The 27401-nt window shown below is 46.0% G+C and overlaps 1 long non-coding RNA gene across 1 annotated transcript; it reads left to right on the top strand.

Moving 5' to 3' along the window:
• Nucleotides 1-24554: 24554 nt before the first annotated feature.
• LOC139014420 (uncharacterized) lies at nucleotides 24555-26495 on the top strand. The gene is made up of 4 exons (XR_011472223.1): nucleotides 24555-24603; nucleotides 25570-25675; nucleotides 26038-26140; nucleotides 26351-26495. It is a non-coding gene; the product is annotated as an uncharacterized lncRNA (long non-coding RNA).
• The last annotated feature ends 906 nt before the right edge of the window (nucleotides 26496-27401 follow it).

Here is a 27401-nt window from a genome sequence, read left to right as displayed (position 1 = left end):
ATTTGCTATTTTTATACCATTTTTGAAATCAAATTTTTTGTAAATTTATTATTATTTTTTCTCGTTTTCATTCCTCTTATCCACTCATCCCCTTTCTACTTCCTCTATACTGAACTGAGATCCTCCCCATATTCATCCAATTCTTAAACTTATCTTCTATATATAAGCTCAGCATCTTCAGATTCTGCCCCCACCCTCTTTGCTGGGGGTTTGGTGTTTGTATGTGTTTTTTTTTTTTTTTTGTATTTTGTTTTTTATTTTATTTTTTTATTATTATTTTTGTTTGTTTATCTATTGGTTCAGTGGTGTTTTCATATATATATAAAATCTCCTTTTTCTTCCTTTTTCTTTTCTCTCTTATCTTTTTCACTCTCTTCGATATCACTATGCTCTCTTTTCTCACCCCTAATTCTCTTTTCTCAGGTGGTCACTTATAGTGGGGTTATTATTGTTGTGAGCACATTCGTGCTTTGGTCCCTTTGTGTTGTGTCTTGTCGAGGTGAATTTTATCCTGTCTGGCCAGGTGCTAGAGAGTGAGCCTCATAACCAGACGCCTGGAGAGGAAACTCCATCCACAAATGGGTCAATAGCACCCCAGACCCAACTACAGAGAGCAACAAGAAAAGCCTAGAGTGAGCAGAAGGAAGGAGATTATAAAGAATAGAGCAGAAATAAATGACATAGAGACAAAAAAAAAAAAACCCCACCACCAACAACAGCATAAGATCAACGGAACCAAGAACTGGTTCTTTGAAAGGATAAACAAGATTGATGAACCTCTAGCCAGGCTCAAAGAAGCAAAGAGAGAGGACCCAAATAAACAAAATCAGAAATGATAGAGGTGAAATAACAACAGACCCCACAGAAATACAAAGGATCGTTAAAAAATACTATGAACAACTCTACTCCAACAAACTAGACAACCTGGAGGAAATGGACATATTCCTAGAAAAATACAACCTTCCAAAACTCAATCAGGAAGAATCTAAAAATCTCAATAGGCCAATAACTATGGAAGAAATTGAAGCAGTCATCAAAAAGCTTCCAGCAAACAAAAGCCCAGGGCCAGATGGCTTCACAGGGGAGTTTTACCAAACATTCAAGGAAGAACTAAAACCTATCCTCCTCAGACTATTCCAAGAAATTCAAGAGAAAGGAACACTTCCAAGCTCATTCTATGAAGCCAGCATCACCCTAATACCAAAACCAGGTAAAGACAACACAATGAAAGAGAATTACAGGCCAATATCCCTCATGAACATAGATGCCAAAATCCTCAACAAAATCTTAGCAAATCGGATCCAGCAATACCTCAGAAATATCATACACCATGACCAAGTGGGATTTATCCCAGGGATGCAACGATGGTACAATATCCACAAATCAATAAACGTGATACATCACATAAACAAATTGAGAGAAAAAACCACATAGTCATATCAATTGATGCAGAAAAAGCATTTGACAAAATCCAACACCCATTTTTGATAAAAACTCTCAGCAAGGTGGGAATAGAAGGATCACACCTCAACATAATAAAAACCATATATGACAAACCCACAGCCAACATCATACTCAATGGGCAAAAACTAAAACCATTTCCCTTAAGAACAGGAACAAGATAGGGATGCCCACTCTCACCACTCCTGTTCGACATAGTACTGGAAGTATTAGCCATTGTGATCAGACAAGAAGAAGATATAAAAGGCATCCAAATTGGAAAAGAAGAAGTAAAACTGTCCTTATTCACAGATGACATGATATTATACATAAAAAATTCTAAAGACTCCATAAAAAAACTATTAGACTTAATAAATGAATTTGGCAATGTAGCAGGATACAAAATTAACACCAAGAAATCTATGGCATTTCTATACTCCATTAGTGAACTTACAGAAAGAGAGACTAAAAAAGCAATCCCATTTACCATCACACCAAAAAAATTAAGACACCTAGGAATAAACTTAACTAAAGAGGTAAAAGACCTCTACTCAGAAAACTACAGGACGTTGAAAAAAGAGATAGAGGAAGACATAAACAGATGGAAGAACATACCATGTTCTTGGATTGGTAGAATCAACATCATTAAAATGTCCATACTACCCAAAGTAATCTATAAATTCAACGCACTTCCCATTAAAATACCAATGGCCTTCTTCAAAGATCTAGAACGAACTCTCCAAAAATTCATCTGGAATAAAAAAAGACCCCGAATAGCTGCAACGATCCTGAGAAAGAACAAAGTAGGTGGGATCTCAATGCCAGATATCAAGCTGTATTACAAAGCCACTGTTCTCAAAACTGCCTGGTACTGGCACAAGAACAGGCATATAGATCAATGGAATAGAATAGAGAACCCAGAAATCGACCTGAACCAATATGCTCAATTAATATTTGACAAAGGAGGAAAGCACATTCAATGGAGCCAAGATAGTCTCTTCAATAAGTGGTGTTGGGAAAATTGGACAGATATATGCAAGAAAATGAAACTAGACCACCAACTTATACCATACACAAAAATAAACTCAAAATGGATAAAGGACTTAAATGTACGACAGGAAACCATAAAAATTCTAGAAGAATCCAAAGGCAACAAAATCTCAGACATATGCCGAAGCAATTTATTCACCGATACAGCTCCTAGGGCATGGGAAACTAAAGAGAAAATAAACAAATGGGACTACACCAAAATAAAAAGCTTCTGCACAGCAAAAGAAACCATCAACAAAACAACAAGAAAGCCCACTGCGTGGGAGAACATATTTGCCAATGTTATCACCGATAAGGGTTTAATCTCCAACATTTATAGGGAACGCATACAACTTAACCAAAGGAAGATAAACAATCCAATCAAAAAATGGGCAAAGGACCTTAAACAGACAATTTTCAAAAGAGGACATTCAGAAAGCCAAGAGACATATGAAAAGATGCTCCAAATCACTAATCATCCGAGAGATGCAAATCAAAACAACAATGAGGTACCATCTCACACCTGTCAGAATGGCTATCATCAACAAATCAACAAACGACAAGTGCTGGGGAGGATGTGGAGAAAAGGAAACACTTGTGCACTGCTGGTGGGAATGCAGACTGGTGCAGCCACTATGGAAGACAGTATGGAGTTTCCTCAAAAAGTTAAAAATGGAACTCCCATTTGACCCTGTGATCCCACTTCTAGGAATATATCCCAAGAAACCAGAAACACCAATCAGAAAGGATATATGAATCCCTATGTTCATAGCAGCACAATTTACCATAGCTAATATTTGGAAACAGCCTAAGTGCCCATCAGCAGATGAATGGATTTGAAAACTATGGTACATCTACACAATGGAATACTATGCTGCTGTAAAAAAGGAGGAATTCTTACCATTTGCAACAGCATGGATGGAACTGGAGAGAATTATGCTAAGTGAAACAAGCCAGTCAATGAAAGAAAAATACCACATGATCTCACTCATTTATGGATAATAAAGACCATTATAAACTGATGAACAAAAATAGATACAGAGGCAGAGCAGCATTGAACAGACTGTCAAACTACAGCAGGAAGGCCGGGGAGGGTGTGTGTGTGGGGAGAGGTGGGGGGAGTAAGAGATCAACCGAAGGACTTGTATGCATGCATATAAGCATAACCAATGGACACAAGACACTGGGGGGTAGGGGAGGCCGGGGGAAGGTCAAGGGGGGCGGGGGGAAGGAGACATATGTAGTACTCTTTGTAATACTTTAAGCAATAAAACAAAATTTTTAAAAAGACAAAAATAAAGAAAATAAAAATGTAAAAAAAAAGTTTTTAAAACTAAAGATAAATTAAAATTATAATACAAATCACACGAAACATACCATTAAAATGAAATATATAATATCTTTAAATTTTCCCCACCCGTTTCTGTTTACCTTTTGCTAGAAAACTGAGCAAACATACGTGGCTTGCGTTGTATTTTGAATGGACAAAGCCGCCTGTCTTTGCCTAAGGCTGGCTCCTGCTCTTTCTGATCTTTGCTTTACCATCGTCTTTCCAAGGGGGCCTTGCCTGCCCACGCGTGAGCATCACCCGTTCCTGAAGCAGTCAGCCCCTCACATTGCCTTGTCTGTTCCCATCATCACCGCCTGCCATTTGGGGGTTGTTTATTTCTTTGTTGTTTTTCTCAGCAGGAGGACACATACAAGCGTCTCCCAACAGGAGTCTTCCCTCTCCTGTCCCAGCGGTCTGCCTGGTGCTGGGGTGGTGTCTGCCTCACGGTTTACGCTCAGAAGTATCTGCGGAGTGAAACCCATCCCAGCCATTGCTTAGGACCAGCCCAAGAATTTACAAATCCACCTGGGAATCTAACATGAGAGACACACCAATTTCTACTTGGGCTTCCTGGCACAATTGGAAATGGTTTTTCATTTGTCACCCAGCCGTCCTGAAAGGCAGGGTGGGGGTCGGGGGGAGAAGATGTTAGAATTTACGAAGGAAGCAAATTCGCCTGCAGTTGGATAAAAGATCACGGCGGGAACCAAAAAATAAAAAAAATAATAAAAGAAATCAATCATTTCTTTCTTGATGGCTCTTTAAAATATTTAGCTGAAATTGTCCTCATCTGGGCGTCAGCTGTTTTCTCTGCAAACACCCGGCCCTGGCGCTCACACAGCGCAGACACGCTCTGTGCCCCCACTTCGAGCCCTGGCCTGATCGCTCACATTAACCTGGAAGGAAATATACAGCGTTCGGGTTGAGAAAGCAGTTTTCACTCATAAAACCCTTTGATAGTTTGGCCATCTGGTCAGAGAGGAGCCCCGGCCTGAAGGAGGCCCAAGGAAGGTGAAAGGGCACAGCCTCCCAGGGTCAAGGGGGCCTGCCAGTTTGCTCTCGCGGACTCCACTAAAGGGCGCCTGACAAATTATTGCGCATTCCACAGCCTTTGCCTAAGTATTTGATTACAGTGGCAGGAATGTTGATATTTTCAGGCTTGAGTCAGGGAGGCGGGGCGGGACGGGGCAGGGGGAGGGGGAGAGGTGCGCTCTGTTCATTGATGCCTCTCAGATGGCCTGTCCCCGCCTGTGTGGGTGGGATGCTCTGTGCGGACCAGTGTGTTCCGAGCCTTTGGCTTTGGCCATGTTGTGAGGGATGCTGCCTGCCCTTTGGGGAGAGGAGAACCCCACGGTGCCACCCGGAATCGCCAGGAGCAGCCCCTCTGCTATTTGCCTTGCTGTTTAGTAATAAAATAACAAAGGAAGCCGCAATCCTTGGGAGCTCTGTGCTCTTTCCGGTGTGAATGTCAACAGAACTAAACATATTTATGGCTTTATTTCTCCGAGGGGATCACAGACAGCAGGGAGTTTGCGGCGATTAAGTGGTGTTTTCTCCAGAGGCCTGGACAGACGCCGAGGAAAGCACTCGGTTTTATGGGGTCTTTGATAACATGAGTACAGTGAGTGGACGGCGGGTCCCTGAGCCGCTCTCGGTGCATGTCTACACTGTGCCATGAAGGCACTGCCCTCCCTCAAAATGAGGACCCACGAGGACACTGTCTGTGAACACACTTCTTGCCGTGGCTTTAGAAGGTGATGGTCCCTCGTTCCAGGGAAGGACAGCTTCATTCTGGTAAAAGCCACAGGCTGGCCTTTCTGCTTAAGACTTCTGTTCGTCTGTCTGTGTTTACTTGTAACATCAGGAGGAAAAGAAGAGCCGGGACAGGCAGATGCACAGGCGAGTCGTGAGGGGCCCTGGCCTCCAGCACGAGGGATGCGCTGGGGTGAGGGATCTGAGTGTTGGGACCCCCTCTCCTGGTGCCCCTGAGAGGGTCTGGGAAGTCCCTTGGGCCTCCCTGTATTTCTTATGGTATAATACACACGACATAAAACATACTGTTTTAACTACTTTGAAGTGTAAAATCCAAGGGTGTGTAAGAGACGGTACATTCACAATGTTGTGCATCCTGCCACACTATTTCGACCCAGAACATTTCTATTAACTGAAAAGGAAACCTTTCTGAAAACACCAATTTAAATCCTAGTGGGGACAATGCAATAAGCCCATAAAAGGTGGCGGGAAACTGCTTACTGGATCTGTTTCCTTCATGACAGGATATCAGGTCAGGAGTGGAATATGTCCATGCAGACACACACTCACATATAGTTAGCTATATATATATATATGAGAGAGGGCAGCGGAGGACCCTATCACCACTGCCTGCTCACATGCAGCTTTCAGTTCTGCTGGGATAGTGCCCACACGTGTCATGTGAGGACATCCCCTTGGTAAGCCTCAGCTCCTCCAGGCACTGAGAGTTTATAAGAATGACTGTGATTTAAAAGGAGAGGGGACCACCAGCACAAAGCACGGTGCCAGGTGCTCACATGCCTCATTGCTCACCCACCAGAGCCGGAATCTGCAAAATGGGAGAGGGGCCGATGGTCCCATTTCACAGATCGGGACAGTGAGGCTCCTGTATAGGTGAAGGCACTGCCGAGGGTAACACCCTATTACCAGAACACTTAGCCATGCAGCTCAGCGCCACCCAGAACGTGTCAGTTCACACAGGATCCTATACTCAAGTAACAACAACAGGAAACAGACACAGGTCTTCACTATACGGACAATCTGAGTTCTTGGACAGGAGGTGGACAGCCATTCCCTCCTGGACAGTCATTCCCTCTCATGCCTTCTAACGAGACCCTGATTTTGTGCAGACCAACTGGTGCCTGCCTCCTGGATTCATCTAAACCAGCAGTTCTCAGTTGACGGATCCCAATGCACCCACTTAGAATGAACTAAGGAAATACTTGTTTGTTAATTCACTTAGACTTAGAACGACAACAATCCCATTCCATAATTACACACATAAACAACGATTTTATGAATTATGTGTGGAACAGTATTTTCCAAAATTAAAAAAACCACACAAACAGCTCAGCTGGTATGGCTCAGTGATTGAGCACTGACCTATGAACCAGGAGGTCACGGTCTGATTCTCGGTCAGGGCACATGCCTGGTTTGTGGGCTTGATCCCCAGAGTGGGGCGTGCAGAAGGCAGCTGATCAATGATTCTTTCTCATCATTGATGTTTCTATCTCTCCCTCTCCCTTCTTCTCTGAAATCAATAAAAATATATTTAAAAAGAAAAACTCCCACACAAACAAAAACCTTTATTGAGAAGAGAGGCACTCGGTTTTTTATAGTTTTTTTTTGCAAATCTCGTTGATGCCCAGCTTTAATAGAAGACAGCAGAGTCTCACGTCTGCTTCTGCGTCCAGTCCCTGAGCCGTGTTGCTTTGGTTGAAGGGCGAGGGAAAACATTGGCTCTCACAGATATGCGTTTGGAAAAGACAGGATTGCAATGGCCTTTTAGAGAGCTGAGGAGAGTCTAACTTGATACCTCACCCAGGCTGCACAAATGGTCGTTTTTTTTAGAAGGTTAGCTGTCTATGGACCCTGAAATCATATCGATGGACTTTACACATGGTCTGTCACATCAAAACCTATAGCACTTAAACTCTGAAGAGATCTTTACCCATGTGTAATTTTTTTAACAGCGTGCATTGGTCAAATGAAAAATACTTGTCACACAGATCTTCTGGATGTTGGCACATTTCATCATGAAGTATTCAAAAAAGTCACATTGGTCAACATCACCACTGATTTCATTAGGCAAGAGCCTGAGTACTGGGAAGCCATCAGGGTCACGGTGGTGGGTCTAATATTTTGAAATTCTAATTTTTGCTTGAAAGCTCCAATGTTATTATTGGCAACAAATACTGTGTGCTGTTGTTTTTGAAATGACATGTTTACTTCATTCATCTCCTGGCCAAAGTCTGCCAAACACTGAAGTTTGAGAAGCCAGTGTGTCAGCTGTACTTAGGTATAAAAACAGTGTTCCGTGAGAAATGCAGCTAGTTCAGCTCGCAATTCAAACACGCGCTTTCCCGCCAGAGGGCATGGCAGCGCAGGGCTGGACGCTCTACCCACTGAGCCAAACCGGTTAGGGCAGGATGTTTATTTTTAAATTATTATTATTTTTAAATCTTTATTGTTGAAAGTGTTACATATGTCCCCTTTTTTCTCCCATTGACCCCTTATAGCCCCCCCCTCCCCCGCCTGAACTGAGTGCAGGGCAGTGAGAAAAATGCTGACCACTAGCAATTTGCTGACCGGGTGTCATTGGAGTGGGGCACAATGATTTCACCCCCATTTGCTTTGGCACTGTTAGTGCAAATGTCCACACAATGAAACAAGGCCAATCACTTTTTAGCATTCTGATAAAAATCGTTTGACCTCGCAACCCCCTGACTCGGAAGGTCTCAGAGACCCCAGGATTCCATGCACTCTGCTCTCTAAGGACCAGCTGGTCGGTATCAGTCAGAGGAATTCCTTTGCCTGTTCTCAGTGATTATTCTTGAGCAGGTCACGTGACCCAATTCTGGCCAATGAGATGGATATCAGCTGGGGGCCTCTGAAAAGGTTTTTCTCCCTGACAAAAAAAAAAAGGGAGCTACCACAGGAAAAACAAACAAACAACTTTTGCCCCTTATTCCATTTCCCTTTGCTGGATGAGAATGTGATATTGGTGTGATGGCAACTGGGACTATGAGGTAAGATATCAGTGAAATGCTGAGAAAGGGGGAAGGGAGGATGAAGAGCCTATGTCCTGGATGACATTACTGAACTGGTAAGTCAAATTGGAGATACAAGATTTTTTGCTTTCTGAGACAACTGAAGTCTTTGTCTAAACCAAACAGGGGGGTCTTTGTATACAAATGCATCCTACACCATATATCACCTTATAGAGATACCAGAGACCGGCAGCAGATTTTAGAAGGTAGAGGGTTAGAAATGTAGTTTATGACTCAAACTTAGGAATGTATATACATACTGCTCACTCATTCAGTCAAGAAAAATTTTTGAATCCTGAATGAGGTAGGGTTGGTTCTGGCTGTGCAGCATAGAAAACTCAAATTAAGAGTGGTTTAGCCCTGGCCAGTGTGGCTCAGGTGGTTGGGTGTCCTCCCATTCACTAGTCAGGGCACATGCCCGGGTTTTGAGCTCGATCCCCAGTAGGGGGCATGCAGGAGGCAACCAATCAATGGTTCTCACTCATCCATGTTTCTCTCTCTCTCCCACTTCCTTCCCCTCTCTCTCTAATCAACAAGAGATGAGTTTATTCCTGACAAGTACACAGTAGAGTGCCAATATAGCAATTCCAGAATTATTAGGAACTGAGGCTATTCCTTCTAGCCTTTCTATTATCGTCAAATTGTTTCCCACTACAGGAGCTCCAGAAATCACATCAATATCTGCCTACCGCCAAAGAGGAAGGAGAGAGACCATGTGCCTTCCCCAAGGCCATTACTGAGAAGTTACATGGGACACTTTCCTGTTATGTCTCATAGGCCAGAGATTAGTCATGGAACATCTAGCTGCAAGCAAGGCTGGGAAATGTGGCTTTATTCTAGACCAGTGATGACGAACCTTTTGAGCTCGGCGTGTCAGCATTTTGAAAAACCCTAACTTAACTCTGGTGCCGTGTCACATATAGAAATTTTTTGATATTTGCAACCATAGTAAAACAAAGATTTATATTTTTGATAGTTATTTTATATATTTAAATGCCATTTAACAAAGAAAAATCAACCAAAAAAAATGAGTTCACGTGTCACCTCTGACACGCGTGTCATAGGTTCGCCATCACTGGTCTAGACCGCAATGTGTCCTGCCATCAGTCAGGGTTTTTGCTTTTGAAGAATAGGAGAATGGCTACCTGGGGACAAGAGCAGTCTCTGCCACAGGAGCCCACTATGTGCTGTTTATGGAACCCTGAGGTCACAGTTTATTAATGCATCAGCTTGTACTAGGAGAATAAAGCACACTTTCCAATCACTTATATATTCATTTACTCAAAAAGTATTGCTTGAGGGCTGTTGGTACAACCCATGAGATATGAGATACTTTGATGATAGAAAAACAAAGCAAAAGAAATTTGTATGCAGTAAGAAAAATAGCCTGATTGGGGAGATATGGTTATGGTCAAAAAGTAAATAAAAAGCCAACCACAAATGTTTTTTTCTTAAAGGAATAATTTAATTAAGGGTATATGCAAAGTCTAGATATCAGGAAGCTTACTGTACTTTTCTATAAACTCATGAGAAATGGAAAGCAATTAAATATCCAGCTACTGTTAAAATCAATTGTGGTACATAATTAACGATGCTGTAAAACAACAATTGTAGTTAGCATTTGCTTATCATTTACTTTATGTCAGACGCTGCTGCACCAGCTCTTCGTATGTGTTAACTAAGGTAGTCCTCACGACAGTCCTATGAGACAGAGAATTATGATTCCCCCATTTTACAGATGAGGCAACCGAGGCACAGAAAAGTAACTTGATCTCCAGGTTGCACAGCTCATAAGTGGCAGAGCTGGGATTTGAACACAGAATCCAAGCTCTTAATCGCTACTCATTTATTCACTGATAGATATTTTGTTCAGCCTCTATTATTACCAGTGTGATCTAGGTACTTAGGGTACCTCCTTATGAAACATACGTCAGACAATGAATAACAGATATAACAATCTATCTACACTAATAAAAGAGAAACATGGTAATTAGTGTACGGCCGCTACCCTTTTCATTGGCTAATCAGTGAGTATATGCAAATTAACTGTCAGCAAAGATGGCGGCCGGCAGCCAGGCAGCTGGAAGCGAACATGAGGCTTGCTTGCTGCAGTGAAGGAGGACTCCAACTTCCCCGCCTGTGCTGCCGGCCTCTGAGCCGGCAGTTTGAAACTTTGTAACAAATATAGCCAGCCGGGATCTCAGAGCTGGAGTTATACATTGTTTTGATTATAGAAAGCAAACAAACCAGCAGGGAAGCCTCAGAGCTAGAGCTAGAGCTAAAGCTGGCCCAGAATAAAAAAAAAAAAAAAAAAAGAAAAAAAGGAGTGGTTGGGAGCTTCAGTCAACAACCACCAGCCTGAAAGCAGCCCTCAGCCCCTCACCCAGACTGGCCAGGCACCCCAGTGGGGACCCCCACCCTGATCCAGGACACCCTTCAGGGCAAACCAGCCGGCCCCCAGGCCTCTATCCTATATAGTAAAAGGGTAATATGCCTCCCAGCACCGGGATCAGCGGAGCCGCGAGGCCTCCTGGCACCGGATCAGCATGACAGGGGGCAACGCCCAAACCCCCTGATCGCCCTGCGGGTCTGTGTGTGACAGGGTGCGGCGTCCCAACCCCCTGATGGGCCCTGCTCTGTGCGTGACAGGGAGTGGCGCCGCAACCTCCCCATCAACCCTGCCTTGAGTGTGACAGGGGGCGGTGCCCCAACCCCCCAATCAGCCCTACCCTGAGCGTGACTGAGGGTGGCATCGCAACCTCCCGATCCGCCCTGCTCTGTGCATGACGGGGCGGTGCCCCAACTCCCCAATCGGCCCTGCTCTGAGCCCGACCAGGGGCTGCACCTAGGGATTGGGCCTGCTCTCTGCCACCTAGGAGCAGGCCTAAGCCAGCAGGTCGTTATCTCCTGAGGGGTCCAAGACTGCGAGAGGGCACAGGCCGGGCTGAGGGACCCCCCTCCCCCCCCCGAGTGCACAAATTTTTGTGCACCGGGCCTCTAGTATATATATAAAAGCCCAACCAACCGTTAAGATGGAATGACTGGAACGACCGGAATGACCAGTCGCTATGATGTGCACTGACCACCAGGGGGCAGACGCTCAACTCAGGAGCTGCCCCCAGCCCACAGGCCCCGATCGCTGATGGGGCCTGCTGGCCAACCTCCCAGTCCCTCCCCCAGGACGTCAGGCCCCAGTCACCTGATCAGAGCCGGGCCCCGGGCTGGGATGGGGAACGGGGGTAGGTGGCGGCGGACACGGGCAGCGAGGGAAGGAAGAGGGGGGGAGGGGGGGAGGCAGGGAACCTGATCAGCCCTGATGGCTGACAAGGCCTAGGGACCCCACCCGTGCACGAAATTTGGTGCACCAGGCCTCTAGTCACATTATAAAACGTCAGGAGGCTATATATGCTATGGAAAAAAATAGAGCAACAAGAGAAGGCTCCAGGTCCAGTGGTGGTATAAGGTGTTATTTAAAATAGAGGGGTCAGAACTCTCATCGGGAACATGACATTTGAGCAAAGATTTGAAGGAGGTGAGGCCATACGGATGGGTGCCTTCAGGAAGAGCATACAAGACAGAGCGAACAGCCAGTGCAAGTTGCTGAGGTAGGTGCACATCTGAGATGCTAGGAGACTAGCAAAGAGGCAGGTGTGTCCGGAGCAGAGTGAGTGACGGGGAGAGTAACAAAAGTGACAAAAGCCTTAGGGAGTGGGTGTGGGTGCTGGTCCCACCATCGGGGCCTCCCCATCCGTTGCACAGACTTTGGCTTTGACTTTGCGCCCCTGGGGGTTTTGAGTAAAAGAGGGTTGGGGTCAGCCTTAGGTTTTAACCAGTGCCTCTGGCCGCAGTGTGAAAACTAGACTGCAGGGGGCAAGCCCCAGAAACATCACAGGCAGATGTTCCCATTAGAGTAAGAACATGTTCAAGGTTAGGCAACAGTGTGCACAGATAGTATGCTATCGTCTGGGGGCTGTGACCACTGGGGAAAGCTGCATAAAGGAACCCCTGTGCTCTCTACAGTATCCTGCGAGTCTAAGATTATTTCCAAATAAGAAGTAAAATACAAATAAAAACAGAACGATCCCATTTTTGTGTAAAAATGTCTATGCAAAGAAAAAACACTGCAATCTCAACAGTGCTTCTCCCCGGTGGTGGGATAACTGACCTTTTTCTTCTAGGTGTATTTTGTAAGTCCTGGCAATGTCCACTGATGCTTTTGCACTTTCAGGAAGCAGGCTTTCTTAGACCATCTGGAATGGTCCAAACCCGAGCGGTCTGCACACAGACATAAGGCAGGGAAGTGGGAGGGGGGCTCGGGACAGCAGTTCTCCCTACAGAGGCTGCCCCGGGGCCGAGGTAAGTGGGTTGACAGATTTGGAAACTGACCTGACCCAACGATGGCACATTTGAACATCATCCGATTTATGGCCGAGGCTTAACACGCGGCAGCGTCCAGGCCCCCGTCATCACATGCCATGCTTGCTCTGAAGGAGGCCGCCACCCCCCTGGTGGCTCCATTTGTCACCAGAAACTGACATGTTTGGATAACATGCTTGCCCCACGCTGCTCGCCAGCTCCCGGGCTCTCTGTCCAGTCCTTCCCTGACATCCTGCAATTACCTGCCTCTGAGTGAGAACCTCCCTCCAGCAGGTGAGCCCCTGAAGGCAGGACCGGGGTCTCCCTGGGCTTAGAGAAGGAGCTAATATGTAATCAGGCTGAAGATGACTTTACCTTTTGCTCGCTCAGAAAGTGACGACTCAGTTTTGTCCATTCTTTGCGTTCTCTCTCTTTAAAAAAAAAAAAAAGTATTTTTATTGATTTGAGAGAGAGAGGAAGGAAGAGGGATTGAGAGATAGAAACATCAACGAGAGAGCAACATCGCTTGGCTGCCTCCTGCATGCCCTCTACTGGGGACTGAGCCCCAACCTGGGCATGTGCCCTGACCAGGAATCCATCTGGTGATCTCTTGGTTCATGGGTCAATCAATGCTCAGCCACCGATTTTCAAAGTTTCCCCTGAAGGTAACAATGAACCCCAAATCAGCAAAATACGAGAGGTAATGTTTTCTACAGCCCAGAGGTACCCCTCCAAACCCCAGGTGACGCCTGGACAAATTATTATTATTATTTTTTTTAAATAAAGCTTTGGATATAATGTTTTCCTCGTTCCTTCTTCCTGTCCCTTCTTCTTTATTTAGCAAATGCCTCCGGATAATCTCCCCTGTTCTAGCACACACACTGAGCAGGCAGTGTAGCAAGGGTAAGACAAACGGGTCCTTGCTCTCATGAAGCTCAGGGGAGGGGCAATCAGGTGCTGAGCAAATGTGTAGCCGGAACCAGGTACCTGCCTTGGCGAGTGCAGGTTGGAGAAGTTCTCAGCACAGCGAGGGGGGTAGCAGCAGCCCTGACCTAGATGTGAGGAGGATCCGGGCAGGGAAGGCATCCCAGAAGTAGTGACGCTTTGTTTTCTGGGTAAGAATGGTCACGTTTACTTCCCTATCCAAATGCTTGGGAGGACCCTTCTAGAAAAGCATCAGAAAGAAACCTGACCATTCTTCCAAACAATGAGCGTGGATTTAGGAACTAAATGGAACAGGAAAAAGAAAGAGTAAGTGTGTGCGTGAACATAATTACTACTGGAACTAAGAGGCCAGACTTGTTTGTACCAGAGAAGAGAACATGCAAATGGCCCGAGTTAGGGCTGGGACAACAGGCCCCGGAAGTTACCGATGAACGCTGTGCACACAGCAGTGATATTCTTGCAGATGAGCCAGGGGTCCAGCATGAACGCCCATGACACATTGGGAAGCTGGGCAAGGCCCCGGTTCTCTCTTTGTGATGTGGGGCTGTCAGTCACATGGAGGACATCTGTCACCCTGGACCCACCCACCCAATGTCAGAGGCAGCCCTAGGGAGTGTGACAGTCACCAAGGCCTCAGCCATCTCCAACACACCTGTCTCCTGCCCGAAGTCCCCAGGTTAGTTTAAAGGTCACTTCTCGGCTGCCCTGGGGTCTCCTTCTGTAGACCAGGGCCATGTGGTGGCCCAAAGGTGGGGTCAGTGGCAGGGGCTCTGAGGAAGGGACAGATGCAACAAGGACAGAGTCTTGCTAAGGTGCATTCTGAGCGGGCACAGCCAGCACATTTCATAGTGAGGAGGTGGGTTGTCTTTCCCTGGGACCCTGGGGTGTGATCCCCAAGGCGGGGGCCCTGGGTCTGCAGAGGGAGGGCCTGAAGGGGCCAGTTGATGTGGGAAGGGCACCTGGTCTGAAGGACTAGCCAGGAATCAATATAAGAACAGAGGAGGCACCAGGCGAAAAGGCCCACGCTCCCAGGGCGGGGTCTCTCCACCTTGGTCCTACTGACATTTGGGGCTGGATCATTCTCTGTAGTGGGCGCTGTTATCCCTGCCCTCTATCCACTAGATGCCAGTAGCACCATCCAGGTGTGACCATCAAAACTGTCTTCAGCCCTGGTCGGTATGCTCAGTGGTTAGAGTGTCGTCCTGCACACGAACGGGTCTCGGGTTCGATTCCCAATTAAGGGCCTATACTTTGGGTGCAGGTTCGATCCCCGGCCCTGGTCAGGGTGTGTGCAGGAGGCAACCAATTCATGTGTCTCTCTCACATGGATATTTCTCTCTCTTCTCTCTTCCCCCTTCCTTCCCTCCCTTGTGCTCTCTCTAAAAATCAATGGAAAAAATATCCTTGGATGAGGATTAACCAAAAGTAAAATGAAATAAAGTAAAAATAAAATACAAAGTATCTCCAGACACAGACAAATGTCCCCTGTGGGGAGAACGGCCGTCTGAGAACCACTGTCCCAGGAAACAGCTCCAGGCTGAAGGAGGAGGAGGAGCTGGCCTTCCTGCGGCCAGGAGAGTTGCTAATGGGCAGCAAACTCTGCTAAGTGACAGGATCCTGCCCTCATTCCCCGGCCAGCAGGTGTCCACTTAGGACTCAAGTTGTTCCATCTCCCTTTCAAAGATCTCCCGGGTTCAAGGAGGCTGGCAGAGCGGGCTGGGCAGGGTGTGAGGAGTGGGCGTGGGGAGGGGAGCTGGGCCCAGGTCTTGGTCTTGATTTGGGTGGTGCGGGTGGCACTCAGGCCGCTGCTACATTATACTTTTTTTAAAAAAATATATATTTTATTGATTTTTTACAGAGAGGAAGGGAGAGAGATAGAGAGTTAGAAACATCGATGAGAGAGAAACATCGACCAGCCGCAAGCCAGGCACATGCCCCTGACCGGAATCGAACCTGGGACCCTTGAGTCCGCAGGCCGATGCTCTATCCACTGAGTCAAACCGGTTTCGGCTATACTTTTGTCTTTAAAATAGTCATTGCAACATCATTGTTATTTAAAAAAAGAGTAGATGGCAATACATTTCATGGTTAAGAACATTAAGTACAACCATATACTGAAATACCATGCAGCTCTTTTTAAAAATGTGGTAGATAGCTCTCTCTATTCTGATGCCAAGATGTATACGGAAGTGAAAAAAGCAAATTCAGATCAGTGTGGCTAACATGTTCCCTTTGAAGCAACAAATAAAAAAGAGTATAAAAACATTTCTTGTGAATGTATAGAAATCTCCAGAAAGATGTATAAGAAACTAATAAAAGGTGGAGGCCTCCAGGGTGGGGACTGAGGGCCGGCACAAACTTTTTTCACGGTATAGCTCTTTGTACCTTTAGAATATAGAACCACATGGATGGTGAATTGATTACCTCTTTTAAATAAATTAATCACACAAACAACAAACAAAAATCCAACCGCCAAAATAACACGGGATTATCGAAGGCGTCCTGACCCGACAAAATTAAGAAAGACTGGCTTAGAATTCTGCTTCCACTTCAAGTCCTTAGGGAACGAGGCCTTCCGATGGGATCCACTTAAGGATAGGATGCCTTCTGCTAGTCGGTGTCTGCTCCGAGTTCACGTTCACACTCAAATTATGGTGTGGAAGACCCGTCACAGTGCCTCCCGGTTCCCCAGGTGTTGATTTTCCGAGTGATTTGTTTTGCTTCTTTGTGGCTTAAAAATTTTTGTGTGTGCTGCATATGTATTTGGTAATTAAGAGTGGGAAAATCGATGTTATTTGAAATTATTGTAACAAATAGGTCCTGATAAGAAAACATGAAAAAGTCTTTAAAGTCCATGAAGAAGAAGAAGAAGAAAAAGAAGAAGAAGAGGAGGAGGAGGAGGAGGAGGAGGAGGAGGAGGAGGAGGAGGAGGAGGAGGAAGAAGAAGAAGAAGAAAGAGAGAGAGAGAGAGAGAGAGAGAGAGAGAGAGATAGAGAGATAGAGAGAGAGAGAGAGAGAGAGAGAGAGAGAGAGAGGAGAAAAAAGAAAGACGGATTTGTTGAGACTGTAAAGTATCTTTTCTTTCTTAGGAATATTAAGCTTCCAACAAGCAGATTAAAAACTTTACCCTCCATTAAATCCTAACCCAGTGAAAGTGAGCGATCCATCTCGAGTGTCATATTTCCGGGGGGACAATGACTACCAATGTCGCTGGGATCCGTACGCTCCCGTAAGCCCTGTGAAGGAAGAACACCTTCCAGCTCCAAGAGACAATGAAGAGATTGCTGCAAGTGCATTCTTGAATAGAAGGCTGGGGTTTAAATTACACGCGAGCAGAAAGTAATACTTTCCAGGGCTGGGTGAAAACACTCTTCGGAAGTAAAGCTGGGGGTTGTCAAAACTGAGGATTCCTGTCGCTAGTATTTTCCACTGAATTATTTGTGCACCTGTGGTAGATCAACTGGACGCAGGCAAAAGGGTCTATTCTGGACTCTATTCCATTCCATACTGTCTTGATCATATATTCCATAGTATGTTTTATAATAAGCTTTCACAACAGGTAGAATGAGTCTTCTAACTTTTAAAAAATCTTTACGATTATACCTCTGTTGTCTTTTCATATAAATTTTAGAATCAGTTTGTCTATTTATACAAAAAGTTCTATTGAGATTTTTAATGGGACTGTGCCAAAATTATAGATTATGGAAAAATTATTATCTTTATTATGTTTTACCCTTCTAATCCACAACCTTATTTCTATTAAGGTCTATTAATTTATTCTATAAAGTGTTTAGTTGTTTTTACCATTCAATTCTTGCACATGTGTTATACATTTTCAAATATATGTAGTTTGAAACTGTTGTAAGTATTATGTAAACAATTTCAATTTCTTACTGATTTATTACAAGTATATAGACATACAATTGATTTCTGTACATTGATCTTATTATGCTTGCCACCTGGCGAAAACTTCAAGCTTTCGAATTTTCTACACAATGATGTATAATAAAACTACTTTCTTTCTTTCTCCTCAAAAACAAAAACAAAAACAAAAACAAAAACAAAAAACAAAACAAAACAAAAAACTGAGGATTCCTGTCGCTAGTCATTTTTTACGGGTGACACTTCCTGGAATCTGGGCTGGAGAAGCAGAGGGGTGTCTGAGGAAGAGAGAGGGGCGTCCGGTTCGGGGAGGGGAAGGTCTTTATGAATTTTTCCAGGGCTGCAAATTCATAAAAAACAATGGTTTCACTGTCAGACGGATAGAAGGTAAGGATTAACCTCTCAATGAATTTGTAAACAAGCCATTGCATGTTGTTCAGTGTGCTAACTGTTGCTGTAGGAAAGGCAAACATCTTACCAAAAGTTGGAAAGAAAAACTGGAAAAAGGTCACCAAATACTTAGGCGACTTGCAAGGTCTAGCCCAGAGGTTCTTTTAAAAAAAATCTAATTTATTGGGGTGACATCGGTCAACTTGAACATAGAGGTTTCAGGTGTGGGTTTCTGTTACATTTTTTGTATACTAGAGGCCCAGTGCATGAAATTCATGTGGGGAGTGGGGGGGCACGGAGGGAGGTCCCTCAGCCCGGCCTGCACCCTTTTGCAATCCGGGACCCCTCAAGGGATGTCCAACTGCCGGTTTAGGCCCGATCCCTGGAATGGGCCTAAACTGGCAGTCGGACATCCCTGTCGCAATCCGCGACTGCTGGCTCCTAACCACTTGCCTGCCTGCCTAATCATCCCTAACTGCCTCTGCCTGCCTGCCTCATCACCCCCTAACCACTCGACTGCCTGCCTGATCACCTCTAACCACTCACCTGCCTGCATGATCACCCCTAACCACTCGCTTGCCTGCCTGATTGACCCATACAACTCTGCCTGCCTGCCTCATTGCCCCTAACCACCTCTGCCTTGGCAGGAAGGTTGTCCGGAAGGTTGTTGGGCTGTCCGGTCTAATTAGATTATTATGCTTTTATTATTATAGATTGCAAAGCCCAGAGGTTCTTGGGTGAGGCGATTGTGTCCCCCAGGGACCTGTGTCTGGAGACATTTTTGGATTTCACAACTGTGGGTGCTGCTGGTATCTATCGGGTCAGGAATGCGGCCGACTATCCTGCAATGCACAGGCCGACCCTTGCAACAACCAATCATCCCACTCAAAATGCTGTCGGTGCTGAGGGTGAGAAACCCTGGTCAAAGCCCAGTTGAATGACGTGTTGACGGGACACTGCTCTTGCAGCCAATATTATTTACATTCAGAGCAATACTTCCTTTTTAGGGGGGGCCCCAGCCTGTGACATAGCATTTCATCCCCAGGAGGCCTGGCCAGGAAGCACCCAAACTGTGAAGATCAGCAGGGGAGCCAGGAGATGTGTCTGTCCGCACGATGGACAACACCTCCACCCCCATAAAGGCAAGAAAAAACAGAAACAAGATATGTAGTTCTTCCTTTGGTACGGAGGGTGGAAGGAAAGCCAGAACACAAGTGGAAAGAGGAAGTCTGGCCTGGTGGTAATCTCTCCAGTTGAAGAAGTTTCCTTTAAAACATGAACTTTTCACAGGCCTTGAAATAAAATGCAAAATGTAGTCTGTAGGTGCAAAGGGACCGTAGCTTTTGTCAGGTTCTGGATGGGGTCTATACCCCCAAAAAAGTTTTAGAACCATAACTGCAAAGGGTCCAAATAACCCGTGTAACTAAATGCACTTTCTTTTCTATTTCTGAGTAAGGTTTGCCACCTATTTGCATGTGGTGACAATAAGATCAGACGGTACTAAAGGGCAGCCAGAACCAAGCGGTGGGGAGGAGGTCCCTCCCTCATCTTGGGTGCAACATTTACAGGGGGAGCTAAGAAGCTCAGGAATCCAGATAAATAAGATTTTAATGCAACATTTAAAAAATCAAAGTTAATGGAAATAAAGAATTCATAGAAAAAATCCATGATGAACCATGGATTTAATTTTAATTAAAATCAGGGTATTACTGATTTTTCTTTTTGCTTCAAGCTCCACGCTGACTTGGATAGGTACGGTCACCAATCACAGCTATTGTAGGTTTCCTGTGTATTCTTCCAGAGGGATTCCATGCACATGCTACAAATATGTACAGATCTACTACCTACATGCATGCTTTTTGTCACACTACACACACCATTCATTCTATGCCTTGCTTTCTTCGCTTACTGTTAAATCTTTAAGATTGGTCCATATGAGAATAAAACGTATTACATAGTTGTTATAAATGTATATTTCATATATTACAAGAGGTCCAATGCTCGAAATTCATGCAAGAGTAGGCCTTCCTTCCCCCGGCTGCCAGGACTGGCTTCCCTCTGGCACCGGCTTCTCTCCAGCACCTGGGCTTTCCTCACAGCCCCAGCTTCATCCAGAAGGATGTCCAATCTAATTAGCATATTATGCTTTTATTATTATAGACAAGAGGCCCGGTACATGAAATTCCTGCATGGGGGGTGGGTGGGTCCCTCAGCCTGGCTGGCACCCTCTGGGAATCCGGGTCCGCTGGCTCCTACCCACTCGCCTGCCTGCCTGCCTGCCTGATCACCCCTAACCACTCTGCCTGCCTGCCTCATTGCCCCTCACCACTCGTCTGCCTGCCTGATCACCCCTAACCACTCTGCCTGCCTGCCTCATTGCCCCTAACCACTCTGCCTGCCTGCCTGATCGCCCCTAACCACTCTGCCTGCCTGATCACCCCTAACCACTCTGCCTGCCTGCCTCATTGCCCCTAACCACTCGTCTGCCTGCCTGATTGCCCCTAGCCGCCTCTGCCTGCCTGCCTGATCGCCCCTAACCACTCTGCATGCCTGCCTCATTGCCCCTCACCACTCGTCTGCCTGCCTGATCACCCCTAACCACTCTGCCTGCCTGCCTCATTGCCCCTAACCACTCGTCTGCCTGCCTGATTGCCCCTAGCCGCCTCTGCCTGCCTGCCTGATCGCCCCTAACCACTCTGCATGCCTGCCTGATCACCCCTAACCACCTCTGCCTTGGCCCCTGCCGCCAAAACTTCGTCTGGAATGACGTTCAGAAGGTTGTTCAGCTGTCCAGCCTAATTACGCTTTTATTATTATAGATAATTATGCAAGAAAACTCACTTATTGTCTTCTCTTTTAAAGTACCGATTTAACCAATTGCTTTATATAATTAATCCGCCTTCTGCAAATCACACTTTTCTTCTAAAATCCATTTCTCTAACACTGGATGCTTCATTTGTTTGCCCGGTCACATCATTTAAAAAACACCACCACCACCTTCCAGAGAACCATACTTAGCTTTCTGTTTTTAAAAAGCGCGCACCTCCCACCCTGCAGCTGCTAGTGTCTAGAGTGGCGAGAGGGAAACTGAGTGTCCTGCAGGCCAGCTGGCCTCCTCCAGCTGTTGGTCACTGTAATTGGCTTAGAGAGTATGAACCCTTCATATTCACAAATTCTGTTTTCAAAGACACGGGAGGCTTACGTTGCCACAGATGCGAATGATGGCACTAAGGGGGACCGCATGAGCTGCAGTGGAAAATCCCGGGCAGCCACTGAGCGGCCGCCCTGGACTCGTGTAATGTCGCCAACACAGGACCGTCCCGTGGTCCCTGCAGCAGCCCGGCAGTCTCCAACGAATTCCGAAGAATACACGCATCTTGTTTCAGTTCAAGGGCAAGAAAAAGAAGAAAGTAAAAAGGAACACTGTGAGAAGGTATCTGGTAGGAAACTTGACCAGTCCATTGTCACAGGGTATTTTCTTTATGCCACTAAGGGCAGTGATTTGGTAACACTTATTTCACGTAGCTCCCTTCATTGCTTCCTGGTCACAGGTCTACTACGTACAATCCCTCCACAGGTATCTGTGCAGGGTCTACTTTGTGCCTGGCCTGGCTCCAGGACCCGTGATCCATGATGACAAAGGCAAACAAACAAACAAATCGAGTCTCACGGAGTAGGGATGTCCCACAGAAAGGAAAGACCATACCTACCTGCTCCGGGATGATGGACTTCTCCAACATTTACCCTCAATGCAAAGGCTAACATAGATTTTACAACAATGGCGACGTCTTGTGTGAATATGCATACACTTATACAGCCATACAGATATTCCCAATTAACACCTGTGAGGGGAATAAGAATCTGCCAGATAAGTGATTTAAAAAATATTCCTGATTATCTTTAATCTTTACAAAGAATTGTTCTTTAAAATTGCTGAAACTTTGAAACTATATATATAAAAGCCTAATATACAAAGTGTCCCCTTGGGAATTCGACCGACTGGGAGTTTGATTGCTCGCTATGACGTGCGCTGACCACCAGGTGCGGGATGAAGGAAAGCCTTGGCTGACAGCTGACAGCCGGCAGCTGGGGAAGGGAGGCCCCAGACGGCAGCCAGCATCTGCTAGGGACCCACACTGTGCATGAATTTCATGCACTGGGCCTCTAATATTCTATATTTAAAGGAATGTTCTGCCCTGGCCGGGTGGCTCAGTTGGTTGGAGCATCGTCCCGAGGCACCAGGGTTGTGGGTTCAATCCCCAGTCGGAATGTATGCAAGAGTGAGCCAGTGGGTACATGAATGGGTAGAACAACACATCAGTGTCTCTCTCCCTTCCTCTTTCTCTCTAAAAGATCAATCAATACATACAAATTCTCTTACATAAAAGAATGCTCCATCTTTGACCTTGGTTCCATGTTGTCATTTATGTGGATAAACATGACAGCAGAAACAAAAATGCTTGCTTACTGAGGTCTGCCTACATGATAGACACACTGCAAAGATGTCGCTCAGGCTGCCTCTGAGCCCACACAGCAGCCTGGGGAAGGGCTGGGACACCCCCAGGCGGAGATGAGTGAGGGAGGCGCAGAGCAAGCACTTAGCCACCCTACAGGTCTGCTTGGCTGCCAAACAGCACTTTCCCCTACAAGGAAAGCATCCACGAAACCCGTAAATCTATACGTAGGATACTAGGCTCTTGTCAGCTGCTGTCTTTATGTGACAAAGCAAGTGCCACGAGAGAAATCAGGATTTCTAAGTCCCAGTACTGCCCTGTCACTGGCGGGGGACAGTAGATGAGTCGGGTCCCTTCTCATGACAAAATGAGATGAATGTTCAAAATATGGACCCCAAATGGGTCCTGTCCCAGAAAGATGAAGCCAGAGAGTAGACATGAAAAAGAAGAAGAAAAAGTTTGGCAAGTTTTTAAGTTCTTTCTAAAGCTTAATTACTGTATTAGTTTTAAAAAGATCGTCTCATTATTTTTATTGAAGTGAAATTCATACAACATAAAAACGGACCATTTTAAAGTGTGCAATTAATTCAGGGGCATTTCTTGTATTTGTGATGTTGTGCCATCACTGTCCTTATGAACATCCAGGTTGCATAGGACAACTTTGGGCCCGAGACTATGATTTTGTCTGTTAGTAATTCACTGCCCCTCAAAGACACTAGGCTCCCGCAAGACTCTCTCGACCCCCAGGCCTCTAGTTCACCCAGGGATTCCTGCCTCTTCTCCGTCTCGTCATTGAATTTCAAAGCCTCACCATCGCACCCAACAAAATGCTGTGGGTATTTATTTAGTCTCTGTGTCATGTGCCCGTTTTACAAAGCAAGCGAATGTTCGCATCTTTGATTGGCTACAAAGCCAACAATGACCCAAGGAACGAGAGAATTTTAACTATGATCATACTTAGTTTTAAAGACACCCAAACACTGAATATGTGCACACAAATTAAAAATATCCCCAATAACCTCCCCCCACCCCCCCAACCCACCTTCTCAGGTTCCTTGGTGGAGGTTCCTTAGTGCTGTTGAAAATGGCTAGAAATAAAAGTCGGGCTCAACAATAGTTAAGACCTTTCAGTGCCAGTTCAAGACCTTTTCCACATTTGATAACCGGAGATATCATTTATTTTTTAAAAATATATATTTTATTGATTTTTCTTACAGAGAGGAAAGGAGAGAGATAGAGAGTTAGAAACATCGATCAGCTGCCTCCTGCACACCCCCTATTGGGGATGTGCCCGCAACCCAGGTACATGCCCTTGACCAGAATCGAACCTGGGACCTTTCAGTCCGCAGGCCGACGCTCTATCCACTGAGCCAAACCAGTTAGGGCAGGAGCTATCTTTTCTTTCCCCAAATGCAAACCAGCTATTCTGAGTATTATTAGGAAAAAAGGAAACTATTTGCAGCACAGTGTGGGAGGATGGCTTTTAGAAAGGAGGCCCGTTTCCACGGGCACCAGCCCTGCTTTAATTTCCAGGCGGGTAGTTTTATAGACTCACAAACTGCGAGAGGCCTGGCTGTTTCTCTGAAGCCACAAACTAGCCCTGCGCCTCTGTCCGTTCATGTTCTCCTCAATGCATTTTGTTTGTGGTCACACCAGCAGCAGCAACCAGTTCAAAGTCGGGGGTGGGTGGGGGGCGGGGGGGGGGGGGGGGGAGCGGGACACACAATCTTAACAATGCAAGAATTTCCAAAAGTCCAAACATCCCCGGCCACACGGCTTCCACAAATGGAAATGGTGTCAGATCTGCATCATAATTGATCCTCCAGATTTCCACCCACAAAAGAAGGATGTGGTCAGTAAGAACAAACACTACCCCGGCAACAGAAGCCTTTTGGCAAACGTTCTCCTCCCTCCACCCACTGACGCCCAGCAGCCGACAACAACCCCAGCGTAACTGCTGCAGATACCGCCGGAGGTTCGTAAAGCGCCCCGAAGCGCAGATCTGTGCTATTTTTTCTCCCTGAGAGTGAAATGCTAATAAACGGCCACGTTAGGGGCTGCCCCTCTGCCCCTCCTAATTCTTTGATTCTTCAAAAGCAAAACCATTCGAGGAGTGAAAGCTCTTTGCCGCGGCCCTTCACTAAAACAAAGCGGAGGGGGGAAAGGGCAAAAATGAGGGCGAGTGAGGGAAAAAGGGAAAAAATGGATAGATAAAAAGAAATTAAGCGCGTCATAAAGTCTGGCCTTTATTTTAACTGGGCTGCGGGGTCCAGCTGTGCGGCCCATAATCCAGCTGGGAGAGGGGCCCCTGCTGGGTGGCTAATTAAAACAATTATCAATACAAAGAGGGTATCAATGGCATTCCAAGAGTCAAACAAAGAGATAAAGCACTGAAGGTTTAAATTGCCAGTGGCCGATCTCTTTTAAGGCGGCTCTGGAGAGGAGTCCGAGTCCCGGAGGCTCCCAGCTCCTTTCTGAACTCACACATGTTTGCTTACGTGGGACCCTTCCTTCTGCCGGGTTTATAGACATCAAAACATGTCAGCAATGGAATTAAAGAATGTACTTCTAGGCTCAAAGCCTTCATTGTCCTAGCCTGTCAGATAGTGGGTCTGAATTTAAAAATAAGATCTTGTATGGGAGCAGGTCGCTGGCCCTCCTTCTTGAATCAAATTTTCAAAAACAAGAAACCAGAAAAGATCCCGAGTCTTTTTTGCCCCAAATCAAAGGGTCAAAGTGAACGTCTACGTAAAACTTGATTCAATACGAGGTATTTAAAAAGCACTGTGGGTAATTTCAGGAATGTTAAACATGTAGCGAGTGTGTTAGAATGTGATTGGCAGAATAAAATTTATTACCCAACAAAAATGAAAATCTTTTTTAATTTCTTAGACCAAAGCTCCACCCCCACCCCCCTCTCCCCACCTTCTGGCTTTTGTAGGTTGAACCCTTAGGGGAACACACAGACGCATAATGACCAAGAGCTGCGTACATTGTTTCTCTGATTGTGGTAAATGCTCTCAAAAGGTGTGGAACTGAAGCCACAGGTAAGACCGAGGGGAATGTCGGGCAGCTTTGAGTGGTTACGGAGCAGGACGAAACTCGGTCGGACACGGATTAAAATGTGGGGGGCGCAGTGTCCCCATTCCGGCGTGCAAAAGCGATCTGCCTTCTGGCAAACAAGCCAGCCTCCCACCGAGGGAACAGGCTCCCGGTCTGACTCTGCACACACCTTGCGGCGTCTCAACCTGCAGGAGCAGGTGAAGGGACCTCGGGGGGCTGTAATCTGAATGACCAGCCGTTTGCAAATGTTCCCCAGGGAGTCCCGTGGGGAGGGGTTGGGGTGGGGGTCAGGGAGCCCTCTGCTCTCAGAGCGAAGCTGGCTGTGAGTCTGTGGGCTGTGCTACAGGAGAAAGAACCAACAGCTCCAACTCACCAAGGCTCACCCTACAAGGAGCAACTCTTCTCAGAGGAGGAAGGCCGAGGAGGCTGAGATGAACTCACCAGCGGGGGTAGGAGCCCTAGAAGAAAAGAACCTTTTCCTTCCTCCCTCCCTCCCTCTCCTCCCCCTACTTTCTCAACTCCTCCCCTGTCCCTCTCTCCTCCTCCTCTACCCTCTCACTCTTCTCACCTTCCCCCTCCTCTATTATTTTGCCTCCAATTGTGTGTGGGGGGAACATCAAGGGCCTCACTCTTTGCCTCTGTGTTATCTTCTCCGCCAGGTTTCTAGAAGGTTGTCTCCTCCTGGTGTTGAAGCATCAGTACAGAGGTCGGAGGGACGGAAGGGAAACAGGCCCAAAGCATCCGCAACACTGCACCATGGTGATTAGGAGAAGGAACGAGAGGATCTGACCAGGATGAATTTCTTTTGGGGGGAGTGCGGAATAAAAATGTTGCCTCAAAAACAAGAGATGCTCTATTTTTAAGTTATTATGTAACCAGGGCATTAATACAAACCACACAAGCTCCCCTGAACGAATGTCCAATTCAGAATTTTTCTTGATTTGAACAAAACTCCACATGGAAGCAAAGGCTTGACCAATGCAATAGAAGGTGGTAGATACTGGGGTGTGTCACTTTAGTCCCCTCTAATTGTTTAGGTCAGTGGTCGGCAAACTCATTAGTCAACAGAGCCAAATATCAACAGTACAACGATTGAAATTTCTTTTGAGAGCCAAATTTTTAAAACTTAAACTATATAGGTAGGTACATTGTTATTAACTTTATTAGGGTACTCCTAAGCTGGCCTTTGCTAAAAACGTCCTCAATCTGAGGGGTCGACCTCAGCGAACGTACCCCCACTTCTTCTAACACCACTTCTTCAAAATAGACTCGCCCAGCCCAAAAACCGACTTCTGCGCATGGGCCACGAAGTTTCAATTGCACTGTACATGCGTGCCCGCATGTAGTATTTTGTGGAAGAGCCACACTCAAGGGGCCAAAGAGCCGCATGTGGCTCACGAGTTTAGGCTATGGCAAGACTGGAACTCAAATGTGCTCAGGGGGCAGACCTTCCAACACCATCTATGGGCCTCGGCCCAGGTAACTTACGCCAGGATGTCACAAATCAAGCCGAACACAGCTCGCATGAAACATCTAATGCTCCTGCTCTCACACATCTACATCCGTCATGACAAAAGCAAAACACAGATATCATGCTATTAATTATGGCTCAAAGTCAGGAAACTATCCAAGATGAGGGAATTGACTTATTATTGCACATGTCTGGGTATTTTTGTTGAGAGGTCTGTGATATTATTAGTATGAACAACA

This window comes from Myotis yumanensis, unplaced genomic scaffold (genome assembly GCF_028538775.1).
Source record: "Myotis yumanensis isolate MYYU_CA2020_CCGP unplaced genomic scaffold, mMyoYum1.0.hap1 SCAF_7, whole genome shotgun sequence".
Lineage (NCBI taxonomy): Eukaryota > Metazoa > Chordata > Mammalia > Chiroptera > Vespertilionidae > Myotis > Myotis yumanensis.
The sequence above is the reverse complement of the archived record's forward strand: the minus strand, read 5'-3'. Positions and strand labels throughout refer to the sequence as shown.